This window comes from Pipistrellus hanaki (assembly GCF_964339955.1).
Source record: "Pipistrellus hanaki genome assembly, chromosome: Y".
NCBI classification, from domain to species: domain Eukaryota; kingdom Metazoa; phylum Chordata; class Mammalia; order Chiroptera; family Vespertilionidae; genus Pipistrellus; species Pipistrellus hanaki.
In genome coordinates, this window is record NC_140525.1 from 5097334 (window position 1) to 5107577 (window position 10244).

Below are 10244 nucleotides of genomic sequence, written 5' to 3' on the forward strand. Positions count from 1 at the left end.
TTACCTTCCTAACAAAGTTTATTTAAAGTTACCTAAAGCCTAATTATAGGAATTTAATTAATGTCATTTACTGTCCATAACCAAGGACAAGTGAAATTAAAGTAAATTAATAAATAAATAAGCCTTCAGGTTAAATTGGCTAATTGAAATAAATGAATATTAATAAAGACTTAAAAATACTAGACAAAATCCTGAGTATTAAAATTTTTATTGATTCATTTCATAGTAAAATTGCCAAACGTGCTATGAATCCAAAGCAGTCATATTTTTGTGCAAGGAAATAAAATACAAGTTATTAAGAACTATATTATAAAATTTCCAAAAGCTCCTAGTATTTAAATTAAAAGGGTGGGGTACTAGAATAATATCATGTAAGGAGAAATATTCCTGTAAGTAAATTACATAAAGAAATTTTTTACTTTGACAATTTTCATTTTTAATGTGATAGCAAGACATCATGAAAACAAACATGTTGTCAAAATAAGCTAAAGGAAAATCATTTAGGCAAAATGAAAAAGGATCCCAAGTTAAATTATAGAAAATATTCTTTATTAACCTTTGATTGAGAATATGTTTGTATATTTCCAGAAAAGCCCATGTGGATTCCTGCAATAACAGATCCCTGAAAAGGAATTGACAGGACTGCTCCAGCCACAGAATAAGCAGTGGCCCCAAAGAAAAGAAGAAACAGTCCAGAAATTAAGATGATGTAGACGCCTTGCCATGCTAGCAGTCAGCAGCTGTGCATCATAGTAGGTTGCCCAGGACCAAACCAGAACTAGAATATCATTGCTGACATGTACACATAAGGAACTCCTGGACATTAAAATTGGGACTCAAAGAACTAAAACCCCCTCCCAAAAACAAACAAACAACGAAAAAAAGAAAGAAAAAAAAAAACACCTGCGGGCTAATTCCTTTAATGCCTGACAGCGATTTAAAGGAACTTGATAGAACTCTGTTCTTTCCATTAAATTTAAAATTTTTAGAACATGCCGAAACTGGTTTGGCTCAGTGGATAGAGTGTCGGCCTGCGGGGTCCCAGGTTTGATTCCAGTCAAGGGCAAGTACCTTGGTTGCAGGCACATCCCCAGTAGGGGATGTGCAAGAGGCAGCTGATTGATGATTCTCTCTCATCGATGTTTCTAACTCTCTATTCCTCTCTCTTCCTCTCTGTAAAAAATCAATAAAAATATATTTAAAACATTTTAGAACATATATTCCTATTAAATTTAAAAAAATCAAAAAGGGTGAGATGCTGAGAACCAATTCCAGCATGTAATAATTACAAGAGTTTTAACAAAAGTTTGTTGAAGCTTGGGCAGCTCAACAAGGGTGAGCCACATATGCAATTTACCTGTTGGGAATGGCTAACTGGCACTTCCCCCAAACCTGAATGGGATTGTTAATTGCCAGACAGCTCAGGACATTTGATGGCCTCCAAGTGTGGCTGTATGTTATTCCCCAAACTGATAATGCTTCTGTATAAATCCTTTGATACTTTACCCTTTGAAGTATATATTTCCACTTTGCTTTAGGATAAATCGTGTTGAATAAAAATACGGGTTTTTGGTCAAGGAAAAGTCTTGCAGCTCCATTAGCTGAAGATCTTCTGACCCCCAATACCTTTCAAAATTATCTTTTGTCTCCAAGCTCTTTAATCATCTATGTGAGCCCCTTTCTCAGAATGGTGAACTGTTTTTTTGTTTTGTTTTGTTTGTTTTTTGTTTGTTTTTTAGAATGCTGAATTCTTTGTAAGGCTGGGAAAAGAACCCTGGCAGGGCCAGTTGTCCAGGGACACAAGTTCAGGGTGGCAGGTTACTGTGTCCAGGCTGGGTCCCTGTCAGGGTAGTGGATTGGGTTGGATGCTCTGCTGTTTAGGAAGGTTGGAGGGTCAGGCCCAGGGCAGCTCTGCTTGTGCAGGGGGCTGGTCAGATAAGTCACTCCTCTGCTTGTGAAGGGTGCAGCCTGAATGCCTAGCTAGCCAAATAGCAGAATGGGCCATTTGCTCTGCTCATAGAGTGGTTTGGGCAGGCTGAGCACTCTGCTGCTAATGAGGCAGAGTGGTCTGTAGTTGGGCTATGGAGTTTGCTCACTGAGGTGTTGAGACAAGCTGGGCACTCTACCGCCAAATAGGAGTTGAGTTGGGTACCCCATTAGGCAATGCAGAGCAGCCTCTCTCTCCCCTCTTGAGCAGGCGGGGCTGGCCGGTTGCTGGCTCCATTGGATGCTCTGCTATTGAGACAGGGAAGGATCAAGTGCTACATTTGCTAATATAGTGGGGCTAGTCTGTCACTTTGCAGTGGAGAAGATTGAGCAGGTTGGGTGCCTTGCTTACCAATATGATGAAACAGGTCCCAAACCCTGCTGGTCGATTCAGCCAGCTGGTACTCCAAGGCATACATGTCAGGCTAACTGAATCAGTATGACTGGTCTGTGTGCCTAGAGACTTCAGATCTCAGCATTGGGTTTGTGAGCATCCTTCACTGGTGTAGGGCCACTCTTGGAAGCCTCAACCTACTGAGGACCTTGCAGCTCTTTCAAAATAGCTCACACTTGAAGAGATTAATTAAAAAAGTAATCTCTCAAAATCAATTCCCTTTCTCAGAGAAGTGCCCTACAAAAAACACACTACCTGGAGCATCCAAGTCGCTCCCCTAGATCCTTGTTCCCACAAACAGATGCCATCCCACACATACTCTCTCTCATGCCTCACCTTCACTTTATTTTATTTTATTTTTTTTAATCAATCTTTATTGTTCATATTATTACAAAGATTCCTCATTTCTTCCTCCCTCCACCAGGTTCCCACCCCACCCTCTGCCCCCTCCCCATCCCCCATTGTCCTCATCCATAGGTGCACAGTTTATGTTCAGTCTCTTCCTCCCTCCTTTTCCCCGATAGTAAATCCCTTCTCAGATAGTAAATCAGTTACTTAGCATTTTCTCATATCAATAATACCTCCACATGCCCAATGATACACTTCACACAAAAGACATTTCCAAATTGGTCAACCAGCCTCATCCAGGCCCTACCCAAGGCACTCACAGATCAACACCCCAGCGCTATACTAACTCAACACATCCAGATCTAAGCCTTCATCACTTGACTCAGCAGACCCTCAAGTTCCCGCAAAAGTTTCCAGCCATGTCTGAGAGGCAGCCTTGGGGCGGGGGCAGGCGAGGAGCGAGCCATTCTGGGCCTGGATGCTCCGGGCCCGGCCTCTGTTGCTCTGGTCCGTTCCACAACCAGCTGCTCCAGGTCTGGTCACTGCCGCTCCCAACCTAGTTGCTCCGGGCTTGGCCACACCCAACCCGGCTGCTCTGGGCCCGGCTGCTTCGGGCCCGGCCACTCCGGGCCTGGCTGCTCCCAGCCTGGCAGCCGCTGCTCCAGGCCTGGCAGCTGCTGCTCCGGGCCTGGCCGCACCTGAACCGGCTGCTCCGGGCCTGGACGCTCCCAGCCTGGCAGCCGCTGCTCCGGACCTGGCCACACCCGACCCGGCTGCTCTGGGCCCGGCTGCTCCCAGCCTGGCAGCTGCTGCTCTGGGCCTGGCGGCACCTGAACTGGCTGCTCCGGGCCTGGCCGCTCCCAGCCTGGCAGCTGCTGCTCCGGGCCCGGCCACTCCGTGTCTGGGTGTTCCTGGACTGGCCACCCTCGGCTTGGCTGCCTCCGCCTCAGGCCTGGCTGCCACTGCCCCAGGTCTGGCCGCTCCAGTGCTGGCTGTTGATGCTCTGGTTCTGGCTGCTGCTGCTCTGGGGCCTGGCTGTTGCTGCTACAGGCCCGGCTGCCACTGCCTTGTGCCTGGCCACTCTAGGCCTGGCTGCCGCCATTCCAACATTCTGTCCTTTTTTTAAAAAAAAAAAACGCATTTATGTTGCAATGTTGGCTGGTGAGTTGAGTTCTGACTTAGTCTTTGATTTTTCAAGATCTTCTTTGTATTCTTTCTTAAGTAATTTTACTATCTTTTGCTCTCACTTGATTTCTTCACATTGAGAACTTCTTTGGTTTCTTCCTCCTTGTCCTGGAAGCTCAGCAGGTTGGCCTGTGGCACCTCTTTGTTCTCCGCGGGCTCCTGCACTGCTTCAGCCTGTTGCCGGGGTCGGCACCGCCACCCAGAAAGCAGCCCCCAGCCTTGGCTCCATTGCCGAAGCTCAGTGGTTGAAGGCTTAGGGGCACCCCCCCTGGGGGCCCCGTCGCCCGGTTCCTTGCCGGCGCCTGGCTGGCCGGTGTCTGGCAGGGGCTCCTGCTCCTCGTTGTGTTCCTCCAGTCTGGAGCTTTTTTTCTCCTTCCCACTAGGGGAGTCTAGCATCAGAGTCAACAGACTGTCCTCTGCGCTCAATGTGCGGGACTTCGGGCGCTCCGCTTTTCACTGCTCCCCCAGGACTCCACCTCACAACCCCGTCTCCTTCTGCTTGAGCCTGGGTCCCCATTGATTGGCCTAGAACTGGGGTTCAGAGCAGTGGGGACTGGGGCTCAGCACCGCCGGAAATTTTGTTTCTTCCGGCTAGGGCAATACAGCATCAGAGTCAACATTCTGTCCTCTGCGGGCAATGTGCGAGACTCCAGGGGCTCCGCTTTTTGCCGCTCCTCTGGGATTCCGCCTCACAGCCCCGTCTCCCCCTGCCGGAGCCTGGGGAGGGGGGTTCAGAGCAGTCGAAACTGGGGCCCAGCATGGCCGGGGCTCCTGTTTCCTTCCCTCCAGGGCAATCCCGCATCAGAGTCGACATTCCTTCCATTGCGAGCAATGTGCGCGACTCCAGGGGCTCGGCCTTTTGCCGCTCTCCCAGGACTCCACCTCACAGCTCCGTCTCCCTCTGCTTAAGCCTGGGTCCCCAAGGATTGGCCTAGAACTGGGGTTCAGAGCAGTCTGGACTGGGGCTCAGCACTGCAGGAGGCTTTGTTTCTTCCGGCTAGGGCAATCAGCATCAGAGTCAACATTCAGTCCTCTGCGCACAATGTGCGTGCGACTGCGGGGGCTCTGCTCTTTGCCGCTCCCCTGGGATTCCGGCTCACAGCCCCGTCTCCCCCTGCCGGAGCCTGGGTCCCCAGGGTCTGGCCCATAACTGGGGCTCAGCGCTGCCAGTTCGGGGGTTCAGCCCAGGCCGGGGATTTTATTTCCTTCCTGCTAGGGAACGTCAGGCAGGCACCCAGCCCTCTCCTCCTCTCCGGCTGCGACCTCTCCGCGCGCATGTGGGCACACAGCATGTTTCCGTACCTTAGGCTTTTTTCAGCTCTTCTGATTTTCCTTCTGGTTTTCTCATTCCTTCTTGTTGTAGAATTTTCAGTCAGTCGACTACCTGTAGCTCTGGGCAATGTCCACTCTACATTTTAGTTGTATTCCATTGAAATTGTTGTGTGCTCCTGCGGCTAGGTGTCTACCTGAGCAGCCATCTTGGATCCTCTCCTCACCTTCACTTTAGACCTGCCCTCTGCCATGTCCTGTAATTAAAAAAAAAATTGTTATACAAAAAAATGTTATACTATTTTGTACTTTATATTCATTTCTCCCTTTAGATTTATTAATATTTGCTTGATATATTTAGATGTTCTTATGTTGGGTGCTTATGAGAAGTGTTAGAAGCAGGATTAGGCAGAAAAGGGTAAGAGATGGAAGGAGAAAATGTGTCTGAAACATTTGGAACTAGTTAAAACTACAAACTATTTTCTTGCAATAAAACAGGATGTTAGGAGACAAGGATGTTTATCATTCAAATGCAAAATATTGTAAGAAAAAGGGATGAAGGGGCTAAGGCAGTTTTCCTGTGCCTGTGGAGCAGGACTACAGGAGATTAATTCCCACAGACTCAGTAGCTTCAGGAGTTGAAACTGTAGATAACCTTTAGAGATTAACCACTCACCTCTGCTTCTGTATTATCTGCTTTCACAAGAGAGGGCCACATTCCAATGTCCAGCAGGATGTGGCTGGGACAACCCTGCAGCCTGTTTCCAGCATCTAGAATTTATAATTTAGAACAAAGGAACATTTTTGTGATTTAAGACTTTTAAAAGGACTGCCCTAACATGCAATGGTGCTCTCATAAGTGAGGCCACCTGCATGTGGTGCTCTCATGGCCAACCTGGCCAGTTCAATAAATCCTTGCCTGGCTGCAGTTCCTGGCAACTTAGATCTCACTGATAAGCATGACTAGTACACCAGACCCTTGTTTGCAGTAGGGCACATTTAGGGAGTGAGCTAAAAGTATGTTTTTTTTGTTTGTTTGTTTGTTTTTGTGTGTGTGTGTTTTTTTTTAAATATATTTTATTGATTTTTTACAGAGAGGAAGGGAGAGAGATAGAGGGTTAGAAACATCGATGAGAGAGAGTCATCGATCAGCTGCCTCTTGCACACTTCCTACTGGGGATATGCCCGCAACCAAGGTACATGCCCTTGACAGGAATCGAACCTGGGACCCTTCAGTCCCCAAGCCGACGCTCTATCCATTGAGCCAAACCGGTCTCGGCTAAAAGTATGTGTTCTTTACATCCCTTTGTCTGGGGTATGCCCCAAAATAGAAAAGGGAGGTTCACAGAGGATGCCAGACATCTTTCTGTGTATTTTCTTCCAGATGGGAAGCGCTTCATCCTCAACCTATGCAGACAGATCAACAGGCTATCTTCTTAAATATTGGGATACATTTGACCCATAGACTCCAAAAAAAGAAAATTCTGATTTTTATTTATTTATTTATTTATTTATTGCACCTGGGCCTGGCCCAAGTATCAGATAGTGGATGGGGAGAGTTGGTCTTTGTGCCACACCAGCACAGCCAAGGGGTCGGTATACCTGAGGGAGAGTCAGTGAAGGATGAAGAAAAGATAGACAGAGAATAAGCTGGATATAGATGAATCTCCTGTGCCTGGCTGAGGCCACAAAAAAAGATTCAGAAGGCAAGCTGATGCTTTATTTTGTAGTCAGAGGTAAACAAGGTCTGATCACCATGGTTATAATGTTCTTGTGTGTTTCACTTGTTTTGGCAGCACTTGGTGCACCTCCCATAGCCCTTTTGCTACTCAGGAAGGATATGGAGTGTCATAAAGTCAAGCCTAATTATGCTAAGACGGCTGTGCCCTCTAAGCTGGGACTTGTTTGTGGCTTTGCCAGCAGTCCAAGGCTTAACTCTATAACCGATCCCTATAGGTCCTAAGAAGGAAACTTCAAGTATAATACCATTTACAACTAGACTTCTTTAGTAGAAGAGACGGTAAATAGTTGGAAGTCCAATATGTCCAGGCTTTCTTTATCCTGAGGGGGGAAAAAAACCACACACAAAAGAAACAGATTTATATAAGGACTTTAAGATTTGACCCCTCAACCTTGACTGGTTTGGCTCAGTGCATAGAGCGTCAGCCTGCAGATGGATGGATCCCAGGTTCAATTCCGGTCAAGGGCATATGCCTTGGTTGCAGGCACATTCCCAGTGGGGAGTGTGCAGGAGGCAGCTGATGGATATTTCTCTCTCATCGATGTTTCTGGGTCTCTCTCCCTCTCTGTAAAAAATCAATTAAGAAATATATAAAATTGACCCCTCACTCTTGGCAATAGTAACATAGGAGCCACTAGTGGAAGCCACACCATCACCAGTGACTCTGTGTGAATCTTCTTGTCCACTATATCTAGGACTACTAGAGAAAACCTCTCTTCTGGCAATAAGACCCATATCTAAACCAGAGTTGATCACAGTTTGACCCAGGAGTCTATATCCCTAGTTGAACAGGCAGAGGGAGAGTTTGGCTGTACCCTCATACAGGTCCTCTTTTCACTTTGGGATTTAAGGCCTCAAGAATTCAACCTTTGATCTGCACAAAGGGCTACTAGTACATGTTTCATTCACAACCAGAGGGTGCAGAAAGACAGTTCCCAGCATGAGTTCAGCTCTCCGTGCCCCATCCTTCCTCAGGGGACTGCATACTCTTAATCACAAGATGGTGCAGAAAGGACAGCTCCCATGAGAAATTCAGTGTTTGGTCCCCTAAGGAGCTGCATGGTTTTTGTGCACGAAGTGTGCAGAAGATAGCTCACATTCAACCTTCGGATTGTTAAGTTGCACAACATATGTGCACCACATATGTGCACAACGTACGTTACTGGCAGACGCCCCCACAGGGAATCATGACGCTTGGCTTACCAGTGTCCCTCACTCGACACATGCTACCCTCCTAAATTTTCCTGTTTGAACTTCTTTGCAAGTTCCTTTCTGAAGCAGAGTGCTTTAACAATGCATGTGGACCTGCTCCTTGCTCTTGATTGGAGTACAGCCACACAGTCTTTTCCGATTGGCTAATTCAAAGGGAGGGATTGACCCTTGCTCTTTCAATGGGAGAAGCAAGCCATGCAGCTGCCAAGTCACAGACCAAAATGGAGGCTGACTATACTGTTCTTTGACAGAGAAGATGATTTGTTTATTCTCACAATAAATAAGGAAAGAGCAAACTTAAATTTCTAAAAGATAGACAGTCACAGTTATATTGCAGACAGACAGACAGAAATCTCAATAGCTATTTCTGGAGGCTGAACCCTGAGGGGGAGAGCAAGAAGAGCCCCCAAGATAAAGAATTCTTGGCAGCTGCTGGGATGTTCTTGCAACCTCTCTCAAGCTTTCCACCCCACCACACACAGCTAGGCTTCCCCAGAGCGGGACTTGCCTCTTCTTTCAACAAATTAAACAACAAAGAGACACAAAAACATCAACACTCTTATACAAGTGCACAGAACACACTAAAAGTTTACACCAGAGAATGTCCAGCATTAAAAATTACCAAAGCAATGTCTTTTGTCCCCAGTTTGGGAATTGCCCCTTTCTAGAATTTCAGTATATTCCCAAGGGACTATTCAAAAATGGGTTGGGATCTTTTCTTGTTGCCTCTAAATCAGAGGCCTGCTTCCTACAGGGAAAAACAGGGTGTAGACATTTATTAGCTTCAGAATAGTTCTGAGATAGCCTCTAAATTTTTATTTTATTAATTTCCATCTTATTGGAAGAAACATTTTTTAATGCTTTTCCTTAGAAGCTTCTAGTTTCCAAATCAAGATATACTTCCCATATACTCATTCAGTTTAATTTCAGAGCCATCATTTTTTAATTTTGGCATGCAAAATATTAACATAGGTACCCCAAACAAACAGCATTTTTGGCCATTCTTCAGTTAATATTTTCTAGTTAAATCTCATTTCTGTAAAGTACTTGCAAGTAAAGGCTTCTTATCAGGAGTATTAAGTGAGGGCTGGGGTCTTGGGAGCTTCTAGCCTTGGAGGCACAATTTCCCATGTTAATTTTATTTTTGGATATCTGCAGTCTGAGCAAACTTCAGGTATGTTATATAGTGGATCAAATGTGGCCTCAGTTTCTCTCCCGGCTGTCTAAAACTACAGGAAAGGTTTAAGAGCGTGGGGAGACCAAGCTTTATGGTGGCCCCCTAGATAAGCCATTTAGTTAACAGTTGCATCGGTACTTCCAGATGGGGCTCCTGGATTTCTGACACCTCTACAAAATTCTTAGTCACCCAAGAATTGGACTATTCTTTAAAAAGTTGCCCCTTTATCTTAGAAGCTGAATGAGTTCAGCTCATTTATATGGCAAAGGTTATTTTTGCTCAGACTCTCAGCAATTCCAGTTGAAAAGCCAAAATCAAAACCAGCCACCCATTTTTTTCTTCTAGTTCCACCATATCCTGGATTCTGCCAACACTTAACCTGGGGTTCTGTCAACCCTGGTTTCATCTCGAGGATTTTAAAACATAGCTCAAATAAAGTCAGACCCTCTACCAAAGCAAGGGAAGTCCTGGATCCAAGAGAGAACTCACTCACATTCACCCAATGGGAAGAGAACTGGCAAGGCTCAATGGGCCCTTTGCTGGATCCTAGCTCCGAGTCCAAGTCCAAGGGATGATCCGGGTGAATTCTCCTTGGAATCCTGCATTGACTACACCAATTAATGTTAATGAAAAAAAACACCGAAACCTGTAGAGAATTTTAGTGAGTTTATTTGAGCCAAACTGTCAACATGTGTCAGGAAGCAGAACCTCAATGAATTGAGAGAATGCTCTGAAGAATGGCAGGTTACATTTCTATTTCTTTTTAATTATTTTATTGATCTTTTTACAAAAAGGAAAAGAAAGGGATAGAGAGTTAGAAACACTGGTGAGAGAGAATCATCCATCAGCTGCCTCTTGCACATCCATTACTAGGGATGTGTCCGTAACCAAGGTATATGCCCTTGACCGGAATCAAACCCAAGACCTTTTAG

The 10244-nt window shown here is 45.8% G+C and overlaps 1 long non-coding RNA gene across 1 annotated transcript; it reads right to left on the reverse strand.

Annotated features, from left to right (window-relative positions):
* Positions 1–4800: 4800 nt before the first annotated feature.
* Positions 4801–9917, reverse strand: LOC311615838. Its single transcript, XR_014793810.1, has 3 exons — positions 9812–9917; positions 5859–5953; positions 4801–5439 (listed from the first exon to the last, which is right to left on the reverse strand). It is a non-coding gene; the product is annotated as an uncharacterized lncRNA (long non-coding RNA).
* Between the last annotated feature and the right edge of the window lie 327 nt (positions 9918–10244).